Consider the following 25,648-nt stretch of genomic DNA (forward strand, 5'->3'; position numbering starts at 1 on the left):
GATATCAGGCAAGTTTTGCTCCTCTGCCAGGAGAGCTTGTTAAATGCCAGGTCGGCACCGAGTCAGGTTTTCAGCAAGTGGGAGAACAGCAGGAACCAAAGCTCCTGGAGGTGGTTGTGGTTGACTGCTCCAGCAACAGTGTCACATGTTGGAGTAGGGGAGTGGGCAACAAAAAAACTCCTCTTTTTCCAGGGAATCTAATGGCACTGAGTGGTGGCCGGAGGGGTCCTGCACTGCATTTTGTGAGAGTTTACATAGTTCTGGATCCTCTACCACTTAGAATGGAAAAAAGAAAGCCAATCTGTTTGATCAGGCCTCTCCCACTCGATATGTGTATTGGATTCTACATTAAAGCTTTTAACAGTTACGTACACATCTGAGCTGGAGCTATTGTTAGCCCATGTGATGGATTAAGATCAAGAATGTTAATGTTATCCAAAGGAACGCTTTTTAATGTATATTGCGATTGTATAAACAGGGTCACCAGAGCTAAATGGGATGTCAATGACCTATGAAGATCATAAAGTAAACAAAAGATCTTAAAATAAGCATGTAACCTGAACACGTCGGGGATTGTTGTATATCAAAGGCATTTGCTTATATAAAGTAAGGGAAAATTACTTACGGGTAATGTTGTTTGCCAGAAGTCTACCTCTTGCCTGCTCCACAAAAGGAACTTACCCAGAGGGACTGGGGTATGTCTCCATCCACCAGGAAGCACTGAGTCCATGGGCCCCGGCAGAGCAGAGCCCAGCTTTTGTTCTGGCATAATAAACAGACACTTAAATCCCAGGGAGCAGTGATAAGGCTTCGTTGCTCCTCCAGCCCTCATCAGAGAGGGAGGAAGGACAAACCTGCCAAACATGGATGCTAGGCAGGTTTTTTAAGCCCGGGTAACAGGGAGACCATGGCAGGTCCATGGGGCCAGGCAGCTGAGTGGGAATTAGTGTACAGCAGATGGTCAAAAACATGGGTAAGAGACTAGGAGCCTTTATTTAATTTTTCTTTTTTTCTTTAAGTTCATTAGCATTTCCCTCCTGGTTTCCACACCACTGGGACTGAAGTGTCGGGCCTTTCGTGGCTTGGTTTTTGTTTAAATTATTGCTGTGGAAGGTTGAGCCCCCTGTTCGTGATGCCCTAAACCACAGAGGCTTTAGGGATTTCTTGTGGGATGGCAGGGGTATATTCAGAGATTTTACCTGGGAGAAGGGGACCCTGGGGTCTTCCTACCCCATCCTTAATGCAGCTGGTTATCCTGTCACAGTGCAGAGCCTTTCATTTGTCCTCACCGAGTTTCGTTGTATCTTCTTCAAGCTGCTTCTCCAGTTTTGAGGTCTAATTCTCTCCTTAGAGTCCCTCCCAGCCTGGTCTTCTCTGGAAATATAATATATATAGTCTTTTCCATTAGTTGGATCACTCGTGGAAACAGTGGCCAGTACTGGGAGTGACCCTGAGGAATGCTTTTGCTATAATGACTGGCAGTCACAGAGAACACCTTTCTGGGAATGGCTTTAAGAAATCATTTTACACTTAGCCCAGAATAGTTCTATCAAGACCACATTTTCTTGATTTACTTATGAGAATACCATAAGAAGCAGTGTTCTGAAGTTGTGGTACATGATACTTGTTTCTCTTTCTGTAGAGAAACAGATTTCATGGAGGAAATGCTGTTAGTCTGACAATATTTTTTCTTGGAAAAAAATTCTAATATTGTCTAGTCTACATTTCCTTAGTTATCTCCTGGGTTGTTTTCAGATTACTTACTTGTTCCAGGTTGCTTTTTTGTTTGTTTGTTTGCTTGTTTGTTTATTTTGCTATTTTTTTGTTTGTTTGGTTGGTTGTTTTTTAAATTTTGTTTTGTTTGGGGATTTTCTTGGGTTTTTTTGTTTGTTTGTTTTTTCCTAACAGGTTAGATTACTGGTCTAGAGTGTGCCAGCTTTTTAAAAAAGAAAAGAAAGACAAACAAACAAACTAGCAAAAGGCAGAAACAAACCCCCAAAAGACTTTCACCTGTCCTTAATAGGGTCTGAGATAAACCTTCCAGAGAAGGCTACAGTGAGCTCCTTAACTGTGATTAGTTTATGGTCATGAAGCCCAGCTGGAAGCACATAGTTAACTTAAGCTCTCTGAGAGGTTGTTCTGCTGTGACTTCAGGCTGGGATTTTATTTCTCTGTTTTTGGAATTATACATATGAGGGCTGGAGTTATGGTTGATACCAACAAGGACCGATGCAATGCAAAGGTAAGAGCACCTGGGTGGTGCAGTTTTGCTGCAGAGGAGATCTCCAAGTAAGAAGGTGTGGATATGAGTGTATTTCATCCTTTAACCTCTGACCCTCTCTGCCTGAGACTATGATCTTAGATTTCTAAATGTCATGCTGGATAGCAGTATAGGTGAAATGTCTGGAGAAGTTTTGGATGTGTCCCACCTGGAAGTGTTCAGGGCCAGGTGGGATGGGGCTTTGAGCAACCTGGTCTAGTGGGTTGGAGCTAGGTGATCTTTGAGGTCCTTTTCAACCCAAACTATTCTATGATAAATTAAACCTGATGTCTGTGGTAGGGCAAGTCTAAGTGCTCCTCTCTGAATAGCTGGGCACTGGGACCAAGGGAAATGACTGCTCACAGTTGCTAGCAATAAATGTTCCCTTTGCCTGGAGCCCTGACCCTGATCCTTACCATATGTGTCCAGTCTTGCAGTCCTGCCAGGGCTAAGCTCGTAAATGCAATCCTAAAACAGTGCAATGCTGCTGCTAAGGAGTAAGAGATCATGGGGCTTCTGGTTTTGGCTGCTTGTTACTTCTTTTCAGGTCTAGTGGACCATTTCCATGGCCTTTCTCTTCCCTTTTTCCAAGGGTAATATTCTGGGGTCTTGGAGCCCTAAGCATCTGAGGGAGACCAATATCCAAGAGCTCTCCCCACCACTTCTGGGGTTTTGCTGTCATGTCAGCTGCCCCAGACAAACCTATACCTCACATGTCCTATGGCTGCTCTCCTTTTCCAAGGGCTAGGGAAGTGTGTCCAAGGCAGAGGAGGTGTAAGAAACAGGTTTCCCCTTATGTTGTGAGCACAAACCTTCCTCTAGCTTTTGGGAGAGAGTTATTGATGTTTAAAGAGGTTTCTTTGGTTGCCAGCTGCCTAGCAGCATCCCTCATTGTTCCCATATTACCTCTAGGGATTTCTTTGTTTTGGTGGAATTTGGGTTTTTTCGGTATTTTTGTTTGTTTCAGAGAAAGTTAGTTTTCATTTACCTTTGGGAATTTTCCATTAAGTTAATGTGAATTGGAGTATCAGCATTTTAGAATCAAGCCACAGGGAAATACGAGGCTATCCCTTGGCTACTGGAAAAAAGGAAAAGTTCACAGCACTGATAGACCTTTGCTTTTATGTGTCCCATTAGGTGTGGATATATAGTTTTACACATCTTCCTGAGATATGTACTAGTGCACCACAAAAGAATGTAAAGCATCCATATAGAAAATGGTCCTTGCTACTTCAGCAAGCTCTTCATAGCATGCAAAAATTCAGCTGTTCTCCATTACGATAGTAATCAGCAATTTAAAGCTCTTTCAATTGTTAGCCCAAAAGGTTTTGTTTATTTGTTTACTGGCATTGAATGATGGTCATTATCAGCTTTGAATGACATTCAGCATTCATTTTGCAGCTCTGTCTGTTTTCAAATATTTGGGGATGTCCTTGTTAAGATGTTTTCAATGCAATTTTATTCACAGCGATTCCAAAGCACGCATGCTGTTTGTGATCAATCAGTGATCACTTGTAATCAAAATTTTTCCTAACATGCAGAAACACAGACAGCAAGTAAGTTAAAATGTCTTTGTTTTGTCAGGAAAGGACCTCCCAATGTGCTTTAAAATATGTAAATAGGTTTGTGATCTACGATGGAGCATTGCTGGGTGGTTTATCCACAGAAAGATTCCTCTGTGGAAGGGCTGTAGTGAAAAGCACTTTGCATGACTTAATGGTGGGGCTGGTGGCTGTTTGCTGTGACTTGGGTCTTCCTATCTAGAGGGAGTCTGAGACTGGATGCAACAGCTATTGTCTTGAGTTTTCTGGTGGATAGTAGGGCTGGAAACACAGTACATGCTCAGGAGGAGTTAGTGTTTCTAAAGGAGACCAAAGAAAGCTACTTTCCTTGCTGGTAGAAATAAAATACTTTGTTTTAAACTGGTCCAAGTGGCTTTGGAACTATGTTCACATGTCAGTGGAAGTTAAGCATCAAAATTCTTCAGGTGTTTCTGTCCATCCCAGGTGGTTTGTAGGGGCTAATTCCACTAAGTTTTGCATGATGTCTATAGTCATTTCTCTTGGGAAAGTAACCACTGAATTGGAAAAACCACCTTAAAGCAGGGGGTGAGCTCTGGGGTTAAGGTGAAGAGCTGTTTGGGAGAGATTAGATTATCCCCTATCTGCCCATTCTAGGGCTTTTCCTGTTGGCTTGTCTGCATCATCTTCCATCTGGTGCTGGCCTTTGTCGAGATAGCATGATCTGCTGGTTAGATCCTGTGTGGTCTTGACTGTTGTGAAAAAAGGACATTTGGATAAGTTAAGTAGCTAGGAGTTCCAGAAAGAGCTGGTCTTGAAGGAAGTTTTCAGCTGAAGATGGATGAGCTCTCTGCTTTATGGACCCATTCCCCCTGCTACCTGATTTCTTTCTGACATGTTGGCAGTCGCCTTAGCTGGGCTCTCGCTGTGAGACAGTCAGCACCACACTCACAGCACTGCAGGAAAAATAAACCCATTCAGACCAAGCAAAACACTTAGAAAAGCATGCAGATGACTTTTTCTTTTTTTTTTTTTTTGGTAGGTTCAGAGTTGTGCTTCCTCTTAAAACTCTGCATACAAAGACTTTTTTGTAAAGGTTGTCAGCTTTTGCAGTAGGTTTGGCAATTTTCTTCTGACACCATCATTGTAGAGGAGGAGAGAGGAAGGGGTTGATGACAGGAACCCATTAGTTAAAATTATATACTTTTTTCATTTTGGTCACTGTCTTGAAACTGTAGCAATAGCAAAATACCTTGGTCTTTCTTCTCCACCTAAGCAAAGCATGACAGGTCAGGTTCTTCCCTGTGTTGAAACCACCACCCAGAGCATCAAAACAGAGAGATCTGGTCAGGCTTTCTGGATTGTCCAGGTAGATCAATATCATCTGGAAGTCTGGCTGGGGAGAGGATTTGAAATCTGGACCCTGATACTGACTTTTTAGTCTTCCATTTTTCTTAAGTAGCTTTTCAGTGGAACTAAATTACTCTAATTGTATTGACTAATTCACACCAGCTGAGGGACTGGCCCCTGAGGTCTGGGTTGGCCTCTTCTTTCTGTGTCACTTTTTAAAAAGAAAATCCAACTTTCTGGATAACGGTGTAGAAATGGAAGTCCTTGGCTGCTTTGCGTTCAGCTTGAGATGCACCAGCACCTTCTGGGAAGACAATTTCCATTAGTCAAAAAGTCGTTTCCACTTGTGAAAATGGCCATCATTTGCTTTCTTTCACCTCCATCTAGGAAAGAGATGATGAATGAGGTGGTAGTGGGTTGAGCCTCTGGCTGTCCATATCTTCTGGTCTTTGCTGAGACACCAGGATGTGAACTGGGCTGGAAGGATGCTCTGCACCTATTTGTTTCTGCATGGTTTCTGCTTGTGGGCATAAAACCTCAAGATGGAGGTACTTAGGCTGGGAAGAACCCCTGCCTCTTTGGTGTCCCAGCACAGTGTAGTTGCAGCCTGCATGTCTCCTTCCCATTGAAACCCATCAGAAGTAAGCTTCTCTGCTCCAGAGAAGTCCTGGGCTTTTGAACCCTGTGTAGAGCAACCATAAGCTTTCTTAGATTCAGCTGAACAAAAGATAGAAGTCTTAGCATAATTGTTTAGTGTAGCTGAATGTACAGAATGTCCTTTTTTAAGGTAACCAGAGGGTTCGGATGTTAATACTGAACTACTCTTTATATTGATCCTTTTTTCTTTATTCTGCTTAGCTGCAGTGTCTTTTTTAGAAAGGCAGTGGGGAGAAGAAAATACTCAGTTTGCCACTCTCTCAGATGGTATTGCACCAACTTGTGAAAAATGGAGGTAGTTCTAGGTAGTAGCTCTGAAGTTTTATTGTCAAAGTCCCACCCTGTTTGTTCTTAAGGCCAAATTAATGAAAAAATACAAAGATGCACAAAGAGAGAAGAAATAGAAGGAGAAAAAAAAAAGAGCAAAAATTAATAAAACTAAATTTCTGATGCCTGCAGCTCACTTGCTGGAACATCGGTTTGCAATATTTTTGCTTGTTGTGGACTTTAAAGGAATCAGGAGTTGAGGTTTACGTCTCAGATGAACTTGATAACCCCTATATCCTTACCTGGAGCACTGGCAGGTATGGGTTTGGGTTTTTCCCCTCCCCTTTGGTGGCTGGCTTGGTACATTGTCAAATATCTGCAGGCCATGTAATGAGCAATGACTGCCTATGAGCAGCAAACATGGCCAAGATGCTCTGCAAAATTTCTTGCCATCCGCTGAAACTTCTGAATTGTAAAAGGCCTCTTGGCAAAGCGATCTCCCAAAGTGTGGAAATGTTCCAGCAGAGCTTGTCATGAAAAGTATCTGTCCATCCTAGGCAGGGACTTGTTTGTGATTACCTTTGTGCTGCCTTGGGCTGGGATGCCACGTGCTTGTCTGGTAGTGAAGGTGAGAGTCCTTTGTGCTCCTCATCCCTGCCATTTGGAATTGCATCTGGTCCTTCCTCATATATGGGCAAACTCCTCCTTGTGAACACCACCTTGATGTGGCTAAGATGGTCCTCTGACCTCACTGCACATTTCTCAACAACCTTGTCATTTCCTCCAGTTGAAGCCCATCAAGTTGTCATTACTTACTTGGGTTTATTTTTGCAAACCATTTTTACATAGGCTGTATATGTGCTGAGATGTCTGCCTGTTGCCTTTCACCTGCTTAGGACAAGGAAAGACATCACTGTGAACTTCCGTACCTCTACATAAATATTTTATAAAACTTGCAAGGGCCCTTTGGGGTTGGGAATTATTTGTCCTGTCAATTCAAAATGTTACCTAATACCAATAAATGCTAATAAAAAGCTTGTAGCTGGCACAGTATACCAAAGCCCTGCGCATTCATTAGGAATCACCTATGCAAGTGCAAGGCCAGCCAAAATAATCTCCTAATCAGTTATAAAAAGTCTACAGTACTTGTCAGGAACTCAGTGTGGGGCAATAGCATCGAGAGTTGTGGTTTCTGGCTGAGGCACTAAATCTGTTGCACATGGAGACAAGCCAGAGTACGAAGGTCCTCACTGGGACCCAATCTTTCCCGTGTTAGGGGTAGGAGGGGTGGGGGGGTTGGGAGAGTTAAATTAAGAACAATAAAGCTTCAGATAATTGTTATTTCGGGTTCATCACCATTATAAAGGGAAGAGTGTATGTCAGAGGTTTACTGTTTTGTGGGGATGCATCTGTGAATGATTTCCAAAATACCTGTCTCCACCACGATGCCAGAAGTGTCCCTGCATGTCACTTCTTATGCAAATTCAATGGCATGTGTGATCTGGCATGCTTGAGGCCACATAAGGGATATCTGAGGGTGGTATGAGTTTTTTCAAAGGCAGTCTTCATCCTTTGCATAAGGTCTTCTCATGTGAGGACAATCCTGACCTTCCCTGCTGAAATTGCTCTCTGGCTCCTGGCTGGTTGCGCAAAGCTTTTGCAGAGAGGAACAAGCCATTCTATCTTCTATGTTCCACTTAAGTTTGAATTAAAACTTTATTTGGTATGTCCGGTGATTTAGGACTTTAAAGATCCCTTTGGCCTGCCATCATTCATAAGTAAGTATGTCATCTTTCTGTGCATTTAAATGGAAAAAAAAAATTGAAGTCTATCCAAGGAATATATTTTTGACTGGAGCTGGAAAGCTTAAATGGTGACTTTTTGGGCAGCTTTTAATAGGAGCGGAAATCAGGAAATATCAGAATATGCCTGCTGAAGTGCATTCTGTAATGCAAGGGGAACGTGCATTTTTTTCTTTAAATCCTCAGTTTACCAAGCTTGCTATGATGATTTATTAAATGAGAAATCTCTTTCCTGAGGATATTCCACCTTAGAATGATAGGTAGTTGTAGGGGTTGAATTTGCACTGCATGGCTAAGTTTGCTCCTGTCCCCAGAGAGAGTGTGCCAGGCAGCAGAGGATGGTGACTGCTGCTTCACTGCTTTCAAAGCAGTGCTCCTTTGGGGCAGTTGCGGCCCTGACCTTTTTAACATGAAGGGCCTGTGTTGTAGTTCAGGCCCAAAAGATATTCTATGTCTTGCAGCCCCATTCAACTGCTTGCTTTTCCTTAGATCTGTGCTTGGGAGCTCATGAGCTGGTAGGATTTGTCTAGATGTCTTCAACCTTCTGCCCAGTTGCAAGATGTGTGTAGGGAGCCTTGTTTTGGTGATGCTTCAGGTGCAAATCAGTCACATTAAGGACAGTTTTGTTGAACACGCCACGTGGCAAGAATGGTTGCACCCATCTGCTACTGCCTTTCATGCTGGCCTCAGCCAACAGCACAGCTCTGCTACATCTTAGACACAGGAACCTAACTCCCATGCCCAAGTGTGTGGTCCTGAAACTAAGCCTTTGGGCAGGCAAATTCCATTGGTTTGGCATTTTTAAGCCATATACGTGTCTACCAGACAGCAGAGGCAGCCTGAATGTTCAAGTGGTAGCTTCTTTTGGCTTTGTCCTTCTATAAATATTCAATAACTGTGCTTTTTTGCCTTGGACCAAGGAGCAGAAAACTAAAAAAATAGTATTTTAACAATTATTGTCTTCAGCAGGACAGTTCTATAGGCATTCCCACAAACTAGGATGGGTTGAAGTATGCTCAGCCCCTGGTTTACAAGACCGGGGTCAAACGTGACATGCTTCCAGTTGATGGATTGTCAGGATTGCTTTGCCAAGCCACATTACCAAAATTCTAGTTCCTTGTGCATCAGCACTGTATTTATTTGGGTTGCTGTTTGAAAGTGCCAGGATGAAGCCTTCTGTATCCACTGGTTTGTGTGATGACTATAACAAAGTGTGTGGTTGGTGTGACTGGATGCTGGCTTTTGTGTGCTTGTTCATGTTTTGTCTTAATTTTCTTGAGTTCTATGCACTTTCTCTGAGAAAGAACTTGGGATATTTATTGAGGTGTCCATTCTTGCCTGGTGAGGAAGGCACTTTAATTCTGCTTCTGTATTTGGTGGTGCACGGGTGGGATCACTGCTCCAAAGTAAAGGGCTAAGTCACAGATGCTGTGAATCCTTAAGAACCCCAGGCTACAACCCAGTATAAGAAATTGGGAGTAGTTGTGTTGAGCAAACTCTTCTGCAATTAAAACGAAGGCTTCCTACTTATTCAGCAGCTACTGCAGTGTGCTGTGAGAGTGGCAGTAGATACCTAAGTGGACTGACTATACACATGGAGCTCCTGGGCTGGATCTAGCACACGCACCAATGTTGCTTGGACTTGTCCAAATCACCAGCCAGAGGATGTCTCCCACCCTATTAACACTGAGCCCGCACTTCTTTCCTTCCTTCTTCTCTGGACTTGGCAGACTGGAGCCACCCTATTGCCACTTTGGGAAGATAGGCCAAGTTGTTTGATGGAAAAATGGAAGGACCAGAATAGTGCTGTGTTATTGGACCAACATGTGAGCGGCCCATCAGCATGAAACAAGGGCATGCAACAGCAGAATGAAAGAGATTTTTCTTGTAACTTGCTACAGGCTTGGTCGTGCCATGTGCATGGCAAGGTCTTCCACCACACTAGTGCTGCAAATGTTTTTTTGACTGCAGTGACAACGTGAACTGATGGTTTTTAAGGTATGGTTTCTCATGCTCTGCTAATGCCTCACTTCCAGTGAGCATAAAGCTTCAAGTCCAGCCAGGTATCTTGGTACCACAGGACTTCTAAATTTAATTGAAATCACTTTGCAAGACCATCCAGAGTAAATACTCCAGACAACAGAACACGGTTGGTAATATGGAACATGTGATTTATTTTATTTTTTTAACAAACTGATCTGGGAAAATGTTTCCACGCTGACAAAAACAGAACAAATGTAGGTCAGTGTCTGAAGGAGATGAAAGAAGCCAAGTGTAATGAGAGCCTATTGTTTCATGCTGACATATGCAGGAAGCTTGTGGAGAATGAACATCAAACTAAAATGTGAAGAAAAAAGAATAGAAGGCATGAAAATCATCATACTCAAGAAAACAAAGAGATCAGAAAGTTAAGGGGCATGCTAAGAAATCTGCACTAGGAGACTAAATAAATGAGTTTCATATTTCTCCTTCTCCCTGCTCTTCAATTCTGGGTTTCTCTCTCCCTTTTGTCTACTAGGTAGCAGCCTCTTCTTCCTTCCAGGAATACTTTGATTTTTTTCCTTCCTATCCTACAGATGCCAGGGCCTAGAGAGATCCAGATGGCAAGCAGACCAGCAAAAAACACGTCTTTATTATTTCACTTCTCATCTTCCACTCAAGTTAAAAACATATGAAAGGTCTATTGAAAAGAACAGACAAGTCTTGCTTACTGTTTAATAAGTAAATTTAGTTTACTTATTTAGCAGAAGTTACTCCACTATTCAAACAGCTGGGATAAACATGAAGAAGCAATTTGGAGAGTAACTCTCTACTTGTGTTCACCAATCTTACAGTGGTGTATTTTCTTGAACTTCAGAGGCATTTTTCTGACTTGGGCAATGGGCATGAAGGATTGGTCCTTAATGTTAATTATTTCTGCCACCCATTGTCATCTGGAAATGTCTTTCACAGCTCAGGACAGCCAGTGCCCTTCCTAAATTTTCAGAGTGAGTCTATGAGACTTAAATCTGTTGTCAGCAGAGTGTAGAGAAAAAAGTGTTTTCTTCACCAGTGGGGCTGCCCTGGAAAAAAGTGTTGCAAAAGGAGAAGATAATGTCCTGCATTTTTACACATGAAACACTGGCACATGTTTTTCCTACCGACTATTTCCTTTTCATATAACTTTTTCCATGTCTGATAATAGAAAAGTATCATGGTGGGAAAACTGTCTGCCTAAATCCTGTGATACCCCATTGACTTGATTCGTGTCATCCTGGGACTGACAGGAGTGGGACTGAGCTGGTGACTGAGCGAGGGTTCCCAGGATTGTCCCTTCCCATGCCCTTCTTTAAACAGGCAGGATACCAAATTTCCACCCCATCAGCATACTGAAGGACAGCCTGATAGATGCTCTGGCTCTGCTTCTTGTGAGCTCTGAATTCAAGGCACAATGAAATATATTGTCTGGTAAGAAGTGTTACTGTGCCATGGCTATTCCTTAAAAGTTCAATAGTTTCTGACAGTAAAATTTTGAGCCCTAGCAAAGAAAAAAAAAATAAAAAAACTCCTATCTGTCATCCTTATAACATATAAAAACGAAGCCCAGATTTTTAGGTTATTTTAGGGCGCAGGGTGATGATGACTATTTCAATGCACTTAGTGATACATTTAAATTGGTGATTTATGCAGCCTGACATTGACTTTAATTTAGCTCATGTTACAAGTAAAGTAATTCAGTCCTTAATGAAGTGTACTCCATATGACATATTGAACATGAGATCTGACAATCAGTGGTTGAAAACCAGCCTAGGTTACATTTTCTTTTGTCACTGGAAGTGGTCTGTCAGTTCATAAACTTAAACTGAGGCATGCTGACCTATCACTCTCTGAAGTATGGTGCTGAAGACTGAGGCCTGCAGTAAAATAGACTTTTCTTATCCTTTAAAAGGAAAAAGAGGGCAAAAAAAATCCCTTACGTGTGAGCTGTGTTATGCAGATGAGACCGCTGTAATGTGTATATGTATACGTATTTATTTACTTTTCAGCTATGTGAATGTATAAAAAAAAGGTTGTTAACAAAATTACTTGCTCCAGAACCTATGCAAAACTTTGGATTGTGTAGTATGATAGTGAGAGACTTTAATATATGTGATTCTGAACAAATGGATCCAGCTGTGAAGTAGTGCAAATTATGCTTACACCAGCTCTTACTGTGGTTCAGGGTGAGGCTCTGAGGTAGGCAAAGGGAGGCACAGCCTGGATAGCTTTGGGAGCTGTTTGGGGGACTTGATGCTCCTGAATGTCAAAGGAATGAACAGAGCAGCTCTGATCTGTAAATATGCAAATCCTTTTAGCACTTGTGTTGAGAGATTCATCCTTGTTTGCATATGGAGAAGGAAAGCAAAAGTTTTGAGTGACTCCAGGAGGCAACATTTAAAAAAGAGAAAGTCTGCTGCAGCCTGTGTTAAGTCACAGCTGTGTTGTTTCTCAGTGCAGAAAGCTGACTTAGAGTAGCATGGCAAGGGTTGGGTTTTTTTTTTTTTTGTTTTTTTGTTTTTTTTTTTTATATGTGCAGGGTTGGGTCAGACATCTACATCATCTGCTTCTTTCCTTCTTTGTTTTACAAAATTGTAGAAGGATGCTTTTAGTATTTGAGTGTGGGATTTGGGGGAAAGAATGGAGCAAGCAAGGGGCATGGGCTTCTGGGTCACTGAAAATGATGTATTTTCTGTTTAAAAAAATTATTAAATAAAAGAGGGGAAAGGACAGATGTTATGTCCCAGAGTGCTTTCTGGAAAGAGGAGGAGAAATGAAAGGACAGGAATAAAGACTTGTAGTGAGGGAGAACTTGTCAGCTGAAAGCATGTCTGTGCTACAAGGGAGGAGTGTGGGAAAGATGTTAGCTTGGGTTAAAATAGCACTGCAACTGGACAGCCTGGCTTTTAGCTGTGCCTAACATGAAATTATGCTGAACTCCCCCACCAGTCTGAACTCAAGATGCCAGTGTAAGTAAACTGTCCCCCTTGCCAAAACTACCTTGATTTTATTGGTATTTTACCCCCAGATGAGGTACGTATGATGGTCTGCCTGCCTTACAAATGAAATAGTTCACAACATAGAATATTTTGTGCTAAAGAAAGACAGGTTGCAGGGACAGTGGTGACAAGCAGCTTGTTTTTTTAAATGGAGGAAGAGCAGAGTAACAAAGCTGTCTTTTGACCAGTGAAAAGCTGTTGCTGGTAGCCCAAGCATCAAAGTGGAGGTCTGAGCTTGCCCAGTGCCCTGGGATGTTCATGGTTAGGGGCAGGGTTGTTGGGTGGAAGAAACAAAGGTGAATTTATTTAAAATGAGAAGCACAATACTCATTCTTTGTGTTTAGCCTAAGTAACTAGGTTTTTAATTATTATCTGGGGGGTGCTGAGTAGCCTCAGTCCTTCTTGGCTGGGAAGGGAATAAGATTGGCTATGAGTAAATGGGCAGAAAAAACCACTTTGTATATATTTGAGGAAAAAAGAATTTTTAGCAAACAAACAACCCCAAAAAAATACAGTGACAGATTTTCAACTTTCAGGGTTGTATAAATGCTTGTGAATATCCATTTGATCTTTCACCTTAGGATGTAGCTAATTAGGTATATCTGATATCTTGCTTTTTTACTCATAGCTCTACCTCAGAAATTGCAAAGATTAGCAGGAGGCAGGAAAGGGAGATCCAGACCCAAATGTATGACATTTAATTTTAACACTGGGCATAGCATGGATTTAGAAGGAAAATATGCAGTATCATACATCAGTACTGTCTATTTGCTAATAGTTGAAGTATTTGTACGTTTCTAACCAAATAGCTGACTGATGAAGGGAGGGTTGTTTGAATTTTTGGTGGAGGATATAGTAATTAAGTAGAAATAAAGTACTTCATGAAAAAATAAAATAATCCCAGGAACAGAGCACATAATCATAGGTTCCAGTTCAGCCCAGCACTATACAATTTCACATTTGATTTATTATGTTTTAGCCTGGGAGCTTCAAAAGTGTCTAAGAGTTTGATAGGCAAACCCCAGCGAGGTTCTCCTGGCTCCTTTGAAAATGGCAGGAATTTTCTATTTACAGCATCACTAGTGATCAATGGAATTTTTGGGACAGTTCAAGAAATATTCAACAGGCTGAGCTTGCTCTTTATGAATTAGTCTAGTGTTTATTTAGCAGCTCATTTTTCATCAAAGCACTGTATTAAAATTTCACTTGTTTGTTATAGGGTTGTCAGAATGAAATCTATTTCCAAAAATATACATTTCCATCTTCTCATACCCTTTTTTTTTTTTTTTTTTTTTTTTTTCCTTGCTGTAGCTAAGGTTATGTCAACATTCCCAATGTAAACCCCCTCATTTCAAAGATCAGTAATGCTGGCATCATTGGTCCAGACTCGAGCATAGCAAAGCTATAAAATAACCTCCCTAGGAGCTCATTTTTAAAATATTGTTTCCAATGCCTTTGCCTTTTGTGTTGAACATCCTTCTGTACATAAAGCAGTCATATTCAGCCCCTCTTGCAGTTACCATTAAAAGAAGGGAAGTGACTAGGCTTTCATGTTGTCATTACACCATTAAAATATTTGTGCCTCAAAAGTGTAAACCGGCTGCCCTGCTAAGATTTAAAAATCAGCCCCTGCTCAAGCTCAGTAACTTTTTCCGTGCTGTTGTTTACCATGTGTAACCGTAGTAACATCACAAGGGTCCATGCCAGGACTCTTGGATGGTGCACTCTTACCACTTGTTGCCATCTTTTGGGTCCTCCTATAATACATACATTTAAAACAACTATACAGATGTATATTTGCTTAACCTGGAGATGTTTTGGCACCTCCCGTGGAAAAAATAAGAGCCAAACCCTAGATGAGGCTTAGGGATGCCTGTGTGGTGCTAAAGAGTTTACTCCTCCTTCCCGATCTCTCTGGTTTCCAATCATCCAATTGGATGTGGGACAAGATGACATTAGCTGTGGCCCCTTTTTGGTGCCAGGTAAGTGCTTGAGAAAGCAGCTCTCTAAGCATGGGAGAGCTGCAGCAAGGATCATTTTCACATTTGGTTTTGCATTCAAATGCTTTTTGTGAACCAGTGATCTCAAGGCTGGGCTTCTAGTGTGCCTCCTAGGTGACAAAGCTTGGTTTGGTTTATATGCAAGACTACCTGTTAACTTAGTTTTAAAGGAGGAAGCAGGGAATGATAGACAATGGCCTCTAGTGGCATCAGCAAGGCTTGGAGAGGAGGGTGGTACAGAGAAAGTGACACTTTGGGTCAGAGGATGGCTAAGGTTGCCATGCAGTCCTTATCTTGGATACTAAACAGTAATACTTGGAAGAATGATGGAAACTGCAGGTGAACCTTCTGAAATGCAAAACTTTGCTGGGAATGGGGGAGCGGGAATGGATATTTCAAGGTGAAATGAGAATGTGTAATCATGTAACTAAAAGCTGGTGCTGCAGGAAAATAAACCCTTGCTGTATAGCTGGAGGCTTAGAGAAAAATAAATAATCATAAGAGCTGGCAATTCTGGACCTGATTAACTTGTACAGGGCCTTTGGTTTACATTAAGTTCTCTTCTGGATGGCTTGATTCCCTAATCTGAGGAAAGACAGGGAGGGCAAAGAAGCCATCTCTGAGATTTACCACCAAGGAGCCAAGCAGGGTCAGACCTCGTGGTGATGGGGACCTGTTTCCATAGGCACCATACTAAGACTGTCAGCTCATACAAATGTGCTTCTGCATGCCAGTTGGAACACCAGTCTGGTTTTCAAACATTCACTTTGCCTGTCTTTCTTTTGTTATTGTTTTAAGTCAAGGATGCCATTTCTAGATGTTCTTGACTGATGAGTACCCAATGTTTTTGAATGCTGTGCATGGAGTCTCTGATTTTTTTTTTTTTTTTTTTTTCATGACAACAGGATTACATTTATACAATTAATTAACGTTTGCTTGACCACTTTTATCCAATTTCTTTCTCCAGCACATAAAAGAGAACCTGACATAAATTTCTGTTTCAAAACAATTGACTTAGCAACTGCTGACCTTCTGTTCTGTCATTCTGAGGATTGATTGGATATTGTTGAATTGTTTCATTCTGCAGTAATTAAACATAAAATTAATTATGCTAGTAACCTATTATTTCTTTGAACCAAGGACTAAGTCATTTGTTTTTGCTTGGTTACTCTGCAGGTTCTGACATCAGACAGCAAAACCTTGCTGTTACAAACAAACTAAACAGTATAAAGGGAGCAATTTAATAACCAAAATATAATATAAAGACTTCTAATTTCCGTATGGCTGGCCTATTGCATTAGGTTAATATAATTTGATCTATAAATCTTTTAAACCTTATGATTTTGTAATTTAAACATTTCCTGGATGGCTAATCACGTAGGGAAAGTATAATAATAATAATAAAAAAAAAACCTCCCAGCCTAAAACAAAGCATGAGCCAAAAATATACCTTAAAAGTAGATTAAAAAGATTAGGTAGGAGGAGCATTTGTAGAAGACTTGGTGTGAGCCCTAGTATGGCTGAATATTTCTGGAGCTTGCTGCTTATACAAGTCTGTCTGCCCTCAGTCTGGTGCTGATGCAGAATTCCCTTAGTTATGATGAAAGTGTTGTTAGAGATGTTTACATTGCTAGCATTTGGCGTAGAAAGGAACATCAGAATGACAAGTTGATATTATCAAAATGTATGTGCTCATGGACACCAAAATAGTATTTTGTGGTTTTCATTAGCATGGACCATATTAATTTAATTAATGTGATTGAAAGTTGTATCATACCAGGAAGCAGATACCGAGCCCTGGGTTATTACTCACCCATGGGCTATAAAATGCTATGGCTGACAAAAGGGGTGCATGTTTATACTTGTGTGCATTCCTGGTCTTGTGTTCACCTACATACTTTGCCCCAGAGCTGGCAGGGATGGTGCAATGATAATTATGTAAAGTTCAGAATGGGGGAAAAAATAGAAAGGTGCAACGAGGTGGCTGCAGCAGAATGTGGGCTTTTCCTGGGGTCAGATATCAAGGTCCTTGCAGGTGGCACTTGTTCTCTTCCAGACATGGGAGTTTTTACAGCCCAGTTTGTAGCACTGTGAACAAACCCCCCTTTGTTTCTGGCTCCTGATACAAGTCCTGGAGGTGGCTTCGAAGGTTGTCACTTCACATCCCTGGCTCCCATTGCCACCAAAGGGGCCATCAGACAGGCTTTGCTGCCATGCAGAGGGAAGGACACATGGGGAAATGGTCCTATGCCTCTGTCTCCCTGATCATTTAGGCAGCCACCTGCTTTGCTTGTACGCAGAGCCAGCTCTGATGGAGCTCTTGCAGCATCTCCAGGTTGTGTATGTCTGTGTATGTCTCTCTTTTTCCTCTCCTTTTTCACTTTGGAGTGATTCTTTTCTGGTAACCATTTTTTCACAACGCGCAAATCTCTAGTGTGAAGCTAAACTCTTCTGCTTTGACAAGGCATATGTCAGAGAAGTGGGAATCTTGAACATAAATGGCTTTTTAATCATATGACTCCACATAGCCTGTTGCTGAAAGATGTGGTGGGCAGGAGAGAACAATACTTTACAGACCAAACACAGATACCAATATATGATCCCTTTGTTCTCATCTCCCTGCCCTAAGGCAAGTAATACACTCAGGTCTGTGGACATCAAGCATAATTTGATCTCGCTTACCCTGGTGAAGCTATATTGACTTTGGTGGAGACACTTTTTCACAGATATAAATGAGAGCTAACTAGTTCTTCAGACCAGAAGCACTTGGCTTAAGAGCGGCGTACAGCAGTGACTGCTGCATGTTCATCACTGGCTGAGAAATGTCTGCTTTGTAGGTATGTAGTTCCAGGCTCATTTTCCACCTTGGTGTGGAGCAATTTTGCCTAAAAAGTCTTGTTTCCAGTTTCTTAGTATTTCCGTGTCTTAGCAGGGATGGTTTGATCAAAGTCCTGCCATTAGCTCATAGTTTCAGTTGTGCAGTCTCATCACCCGCAGGAGTATCATGGAACTATTTCTGAAGGATTCTGTTCCCTACGAATCTGGGTTTTTTTCAAGACGTTGACCTGTGCTTACACTGTGAGATCAGTCATTCCCATTTGTATTAAAGGGTGTTTGGTCCTCCATGAGCTCTGTTGGCTCCCATCTGTTCCGGTCCCTGAGCTCCATCTGTGAGGATGCAACTTGCTCCCTACCTTTTAACCTTGCTTCTTCAACTGAAGTCACCTCTCCAAGGTAGCCTCAGAGATATTACTCTATAACTCCCAATATGTGACTTTTTTTCTGTGGAAAAAGCTGTCCCAGACTGTTTCTGTCTGCCTGCCAAATCACTGTTAACATTTGATTCAATAAATTAGCTTCTCAAGCTTTGTCTTTACCAAGACAGAATTGCAGTGGTCTTTTCTAACATCCTTGGAAATATAGGTATCACAATTTTTTCTTTAAAGGCCTTAAATATTTATTTAACTTGCTGCCTACTGCAAGTAGGAAAGCTGGAAGACTCCTGAGTTAGTTTAAGCAATATTTTTTTTTATATATGTAAAGAAAATATTCCACAGTCATCCTCATGACACCTCTCTTACACATAGAAAATCTTCTACACGACCAAACATCGCAGCATGGGGCTGGGGAGGTCTGCATTGTCTTTTTCCAAATACTGTAGCCCAGACAGTGGTTTTCTTGATACATTTGCGGCCTTTGGCCTTGGCATCTTGAAGAGTATGAGCCTGATGAGCCCTTCTCCTCTATCTCAAGCACTCAACCACAAGGATATTGTAAAAATTAATATTATCTATCTTTGTGCCCACCTGCCCTGCACACTCTGCTCTACACCAGTCTGTTCCAGCTGTGTCTAAGCAGCTTAGCAATGAGTTATGCTTTCCAGCTGACTACTGCTGGTTATAAACCTTGAGTTATTTTTCATGGCCAGACCTTCTGAAGCTGCTCTTGGTGTCTTGATGATGGGAGGAAGAAAACATGTTAGAAGTTTCCTCACAGGGAGTCAATTGCTGCTCCTTATGGAGCCCTTATGGCTTTTAGGATAAAAGTTCTGACTCTGCTGCTGACCTGGCCCTGATTAGAGGGGCTATTCTGGATCCTCTGGAGCTCTTTCAGGAAGCAAAACTTAAATGACGTCTCACACATTGCCAGGGTCAGAAATGGAGGAGAACAAAGACCTAAAACTAATTTGGGGCAAATATAGCACAAAGTAAAACTAGTAACAGGGCATACAATTCAATTCCTGGACCTCTATAGCAAGCCTTAAATGAGATTGAAATAAGCAAGAAGACAAAGAATCAAGTCTACTAAAGTGGAAACAACCTTGTTGAGTAGATTGGGAAAGACTGGGGGAAAACACTGCAGCTGTCCTATGCTTCTCTTCCCCATTTCTGATTACTGTTGGCCAGGCAGACCTTTATTTTCACTCCCTAAGATTTGTGCTTTTACCAGGGGCTGAAGTTGGGAGAGGGCAATTAAAACTGACACTGGCAAAACAGTAGGAAAAGAAAGCAGTAGAAGAGCAGTACCAATAGCAGAGGGAATGGTCAAGGAGCATGACATTAATTTCAATAACTTTTTTAGCAGAAACAGGGACTTGAGTTTTCTTGGTTTTTATTAAATGACTGCAGGAAAACACTGGCTGTAAGGAGAGCTGCATTTTAGGTAAGAGTGATGCCTGCAGATATGCACCACGGTCAAGCCACCTGGTGCTTAGGCTTCTTTATTGCTCCAGGTTACAACAGCACAATCCTCTTCAGATGAGGTGTTTTGCTTTCTTACTTTCTAGACCCAGTTTTCTCATCCATACTGGTGGGAGTGCACCATGCAGTCCACTTGAAGCTGCTGTCTCTTCTAGCCTGGCCTCTGGAGCATGCAGGCAACAACTCAGGCAAAGAGCTGCTGCATCCCTCCCCATGGTTCTCATGATGGAAAAGCTCACCTTATGTTTTACCCCCCCATTTTATGGAAGTGAGAAACTATGCTAGTTGGTTCTCTTCTTGCTTTGTACTTGGTTTCTCGTTCAGAATGGAAAGATAAGGGAGAAAAATTACTTGCCTAGAACTGCTCTGAGAACAGAGCACCTGGGTTTCCCTCTGATAACAGGCTGCTTCAGGAAAAGTTAGCTCTAAATCAAACATCGGTGTCAACTGTGCTCTATAGTGGACAAAAAGAGACCTCAGTGTTACCATGTGGCATTGGCATTTTCAGATTAAGACGGGGGGGTGGGGATTAAGGAATTTTTACTCAGCAATTTGAGATGCTTTGTTAAGAACGGAGGAGATTTGAACTGCTTTGTTCTCTGACCACGTTAGTGAAAAAGCAAACAGGAACTTAATCCTGACAGACAGCAGAACTTGACATCGGTTGGTCCCTGGAGAAGTGACCAGAAGTTCCTTGTGTCCCAGCTAAAGTGGTCATTCCTTCTTTTTTTTAGGAGCACAATACCAATCCTCCGGCACAGGGCTGGGCACCTCCACATGCCACACCAACCCCTGTGGATCTCTACAGGAGCTCCCTGGCAAGGGCAACGATTTAAAAGCAGGGCAGAAGGTGCCAAAATGGTTACTGAATAGGGCTAAGATACAATCTAACTTAAGGTCATGCTTTTAGTCTTATAAAGGACCATGAAAAAAAAAAAAAAGTGCTGATAATTTTTCTGTTTGGGACTTTGGCTGGTTTCCTGTTACAATAAAAAATATCACAGTTGACATATAGACAGCTGAGTATATACATGCTTGTATACTGCCCTCTGACACAAACATTAATGTCTTATATAGATCTTTGTGGTTCTTTTAAACATCTAGTTACATTTTAAGGTCATGTCCTCAGAGGTCATTGATGTAAGTGTATTTGTAGAAAGAAACAAACAGCTCATTGAATTTGGTTTCCCATTTTAACATACATCAGTTAAATTAAATACGCAGTGTTATAATGTCTGGCAACAAACCCATTTTCTGATGTATAAAATTTGACTTTTCCCCTCTGTGTTTATGTCATAGCTAATACACAAAGATAAAGTGCATATACTATACTCTGCATATTTACTGAACTTTGGCAAGTCACAAAGAGCCAGTACTCAAATCAAATTAGAACCACACGATTTATAAAACACCCTTCTAAACTAATCTTATGTTAAAAAGGATCTCTAGGCTGATACAAAGCCAATCAATAACTCGGGCTTCCCACTGGGGACCAAATATCAACTCTCCCTTTCTAATCTTTGTGTTTTGCCACCCTTACAAACCTTTTGTGAAAAGCTGCCCTGGAGTATTACTTAAATAAACAGTGTAAATGCACCCAAACAAGCATTCTCTCTGTGCATGCTTGTTTTCTCTGCAGGCTCTGAGTATCAGGGAGGTCTTAGTTTTGTAAAGGGATGTATTCTAGGTAATAAGACTGATCTTCCGATGTGTTTGTGTCCATCTGTAGCAGGCATGAATTTTTTTGGCATGGTTCCGCATTCCCCTTCTAACTCCTTATGCCCCAGTTTCACTGAAAGGTTTACTTATATTGGGAAAGCAGGGTTGGCCTTTGTTTAAATGTTTGTATTCTGAAAAGGTCTCCCATTTTCTGAGACTGCATTTGTTTGGGAGTAGTCCATAACCTGCATGGGGCTGATTAAATGTTTTTTGCCCTTCAAAGTTTCCAGATAGCAACAGACAATAAATAGTGAAGTTTTGGGGGCTGTGAGGCTCAAATTAAAGCTTGACACACACACACACACACTTTAAATTATTGTATGAAAAATTAAATTGGTATCGCTGTTTATTCCTTGTAAACAGCATGGGGAACCTGGCAATGGTGTAGTAAGTTCCAAATAAGTGAATAGCAATTTACTAATTCCCTTTTAAAGACTAACAGAGAGTTCCCAAACACAGCTTTGGCACACTGCTTAATTTAGTTGCTGCGTGCTTCTATGAAGGTTTATTGACTATATAAGGATCAAATAAAGGGTGAGCTGAAATCAGAAACACAGTATTCATTCATTTAACTCAGCTATAGTAGAGCAAATTCAGGGTGACTCAAGGGACACAATGTCTTGTAAAACATATGTACTTAATATAAGGGTCATAAAACTTATTAAATTAAAAGCTAGGTTAAAAATAGGAAGAAAATTTATGCTGCTGTCTAAAATAGCAATAATTTCCCTTTGGCCTTTCCCTTTCCTACTAATATGGGTTCTAGTTTTTTTTCCTAAATAGTCAACTGGTAAAATCCTCATTCTTCACGAGTGAAGGCAAGTAACTCTACCAGGTGAATTGTATGACTAATACTATAGCACAATAAATAGAGAAGGGGGGCTGCTGTCAGCTGGGAGGATGTATTGCATCATTGTTGACCATGCATAAAAACTTGTAGGCATACGTTCACTGTTTGGGAAGAAACAGTGGGTTGCTTTTGGTCAACAGAGCACAACAGAAAGCCTTTTTTGGCCAAGAATTAAGGCTGACAAAGGCAAAAATTCCCTTCCATCATTCCACAAAGCTGCCCTGTTGCTGGTGGGATGCCAGCCAGGACCCTCATTCCCTGGTGATTCAGTCATGGGAGGTGTGAGAAGAACCTCCTGCATGAATGCTGAAGGTTTACTTGGGCAAGTGTTCCAGGGGCTGCAAGGTACCAAAAATCCTCTCCTGTCCTTGACAGTCGTATCAGCAAAACCAAAGTGCTTGGTTGAAGCCAATGTAATTATCCTGCACCCCAGCAGCATGACAGTAGAATTTAGTTCCTTCAGTCAAGTCAACCATTTTCTATTAGAGATGTATGGGGGGTGAGGAGGAATTAAAGCGTTGTGACCTAAATCCTGCTCTCCAACCTCTAGCAAATCAAAGTGATGCTGGACCATCCTTGACTCATTACACTATCCAGACCACTCCTAGCTAAGAGCCCTGCTAACATTTGCTCAGTGACACAGGTTGTAAAGTGAAGGATGTGAAAATCTTGCTTGTGCTGGGATATATGGAATATAATGTTTGGGGTTTTTTTTTTTTTGTTGTTGTTTTTCCCCCCCAGTCCCTTCTGGTCTCTGAAACCATATCATCATTGTTTTTCTGTTGCTTTCTGAACTAAAAAAAAAAATAAATCCCCAAATGGGGAAATGGTTTATTTCTTTGCGACCATCTTTTCCAGCTTGGCCAAGGTGAGCTTGTTGCTCCCTCAATGCCCATCTGTTTAGTCAAAGTTCCCCATCACCTCTTGCCTTCTTGTTTGAGTGTGTACTTCTCATGACAAAGGCCACCCTTTTTGGGGTGTTTTTGCACCATGGGGTAACACAGCCAGCCTTGATTCCCATCCCCTGTGTGCTATGAATGTCTATATTTTAAATTTTTTTGTTTGTTGTTGCACACTGTTTTAACAGTTCTGCACCCAAATCTGTCACCCATGACCTCATTAAGTTGCATTTAATCACAGGAGGATGCCCATCAGGCCTAACCCTATCATTTCCTGAGGAATTTTCCCCTGATTTACTTAATAGCTCTCAAGCACTAAGCAGGAGACCTCCGGGTGCTGTTCCCTGTGCATGTTGGGTTAAAGGCATTTATACTGTGTTTTAAATAAACAGTGTTTTGCAGGCACACTTGTTTTGAAAAATAAACTTCTGGGCAGAAGGAGCTAGTTCAGTTCAGAGCCAGATTGGTAGCAATTTGGCTTTCCCTAGCAGATGGGAAGAGGTCATGCTTTTTATTTTTTAGAAAGGAAAAAAAAAAAAAATCACCCTTCCCCAAATAATAGCTGGGATTTAACATTGCCCAGGGAAAAGAAAAGGCTGAAACTGAAGTGCTGGCTCTTCAGAGGGCTGCTTTGGGAAGGAGGGGATGGTGGCACATCTGCAGTGTGGTTCCCATGATCTCCAGCTTCAGGGAGTATGGCTGTGTCTCTTCCTTGCTCCTGTCTTCTTCAGGAAATATTGGCCCACCTTCATTAAAGTGTCCAAAGGCTTTTGTAGTGGTAAAGGCACTGCTCTTTTTCTGCCAGCTCATCTGTATACCCTGCTGCCTCTGAAAAGGCTTAATTTCTGGGATGGGATCCATGGAAAGATGTCAGAGGTATCTATTCTTTTGGTCTTCTGTGTGGTTCAGTGGGTTTTTTTTTCCTCCTTAAATTGAGATGGTTTATCATAGAGAGATGGAGGTAGGAAGGCTAATCTTGGGTGTCTTCTGTTTCTTTCTGGGACTCTCCTTTCTGTGTGGTTATCATAAATCCTTAAACAGTGGCAGTCATGAGGCCCCTTTGACTGCAAGCCCTGTGATGGGCTAGTCAAGGATGGACATGGGCAGTGGGGGCAGCAGTGGGGCAAGCAACTTCAGGGTCACTGCAGTTTCTATACTGAGCTGGACTGAGGCTACTTTAGTAGGAGCTGAACTTCCAGAAGGAAATTATGAGCAAAGCCACAAAGCAAGGTTTACAACATGGTTGTCTGAGAAGTATGAGGCAAGGATTCCTCATGATCAATGCGACCAGCTGTGATTTTGTACGTATATATCAAAATACATATACATGTGTTTGTTGCTCACTGGTTTGCTGCTATCTGGGAGAGGTGAAAGTACAAAAGAGGGAAGGTTCTTCTTCTTTTAGGCCACCACCGTGTCCTAGTGCTGTATCCTCAGCTTTCCATTTGATCTTGTAGCAGAGTGTGCAGCTAGTGATATTAATGTAGGTGTTTTGCAGAAGGGAAAACATTTGCCCCATGTGCTTTCTTGCCCATTATGCTGCCTTCCTCCCAGAGAACTCATCTTGATCTCCAGCACCTTGTCCTGACATTTTCAGGAGGATGTATTTTAGAGCTGACCTTTCAGTCCTGATGATTGTATCACAGCACATCTGCCTGCACTGTGTTTGATGCTGTTTCATTCTCTCCTCTTAGGGAGCCGCACCACTAATGGAGAATGGGAGCCCTCCACTCCCTGCCACATCACTCTCCTCTCTAAAACCATAGGGGACAATTTATTAGGTGGATGAGATGAAACAACACTCAGCTGTTTCCTTCTCTTTGGTCATTCTCAACAGCTGGTACTGCCTAAAATTGCTACTGGAGTCATGCCTGCCCTGCAGTGCCTTGGAAAGAGGTTTGTAATGGTGGTCCTGGTGAAGCCAGGCAGGTGGTGTGGGTGCTTTCATTTTTATTGGATCAGAGGCAGTGTGTCAGAACAAGGTGTTCAAACTTCTGAAAAGATGGTCCTTTGGGAACCCTGGGGCTGGGCTACAATGCAAATTGTTTGTCCATGAGAAGGGTCACCAATTAATTAGCAGTATTATTATTAAAAAAAATCAAAGTGGCAGCCCATCTGAAATTTAAGCACATTGTTCATGGTGTAATTATAGATGAAATATTAGAGAAGTGGACTAATTACACACAATGCACTTGAGCCCAATTAAAATAGCATCTGCAGTGAACGTAGGGGTATTCTCTTTTGTTAATAAGAAATACTTTCTTAACAACAGAAAATAAAATAGCTAAATTGGATATGCAGTTGAGATTATAAATATGCTATTAGCATATAAAATGAGGATTAACCTTATTTAATCACTGCTTGCTTGATCATCAGAAGTCATGTTTCACCTCTATAGTGTAGCTGTATCTTCTGTGAAGAAGAAGAAAAAAAAAAAACCAACAAAAAACCTCCACAGCGTGTTAATAAATTTAACTAATTAGGTGCTTTTTCTCATCTGCTCAGTGGAGCTGGTGGAGTAAACTGGCTGCCTCTAACCACTTGGCTCTTCCTCATCTTATATGAAGTTTAAGCTTATTACCAAGCAAGACCTATTGGTGAAGATGTAG

At 41.6% G+C, this 25,648-nt stretch overlaps 1 long non-coding RNA gene across 1 annotated transcript in view; it reads left to right on the forward strand.

Annotated features, from left to right (window-relative positions):
- Window positions 1–2,093: 2,093 nt before the first annotated feature.
- LOC139794505 (uncharacterized) overlaps window positions 2,094–25,648 on the forward strand; it is a 34,050-nt gene continuing 10,495 nt past the window's right edge. The window contains exon 1 of the long non-coding RNA XR_011725162.1: window positions 2,094–2,242. This is a non-coding gene — a long non-coding RNA (uncharacterized lncRNA). The remainder of the gene's footprint in view (window positions 2,243–25,648) is intronic.

Source organism: Heliangelus exortis, chromosome 3 (genome assembly GCF_036169615.1).
Source record: "Heliangelus exortis chromosome 3, bHelExo1.hap1, whole genome shotgun sequence".
Taxonomy (NCBI): Eukaryota; Metazoa; Chordata; class Aves; order Apodiformes; family Trochilidae; genus Heliangelus; species Heliangelus exortis.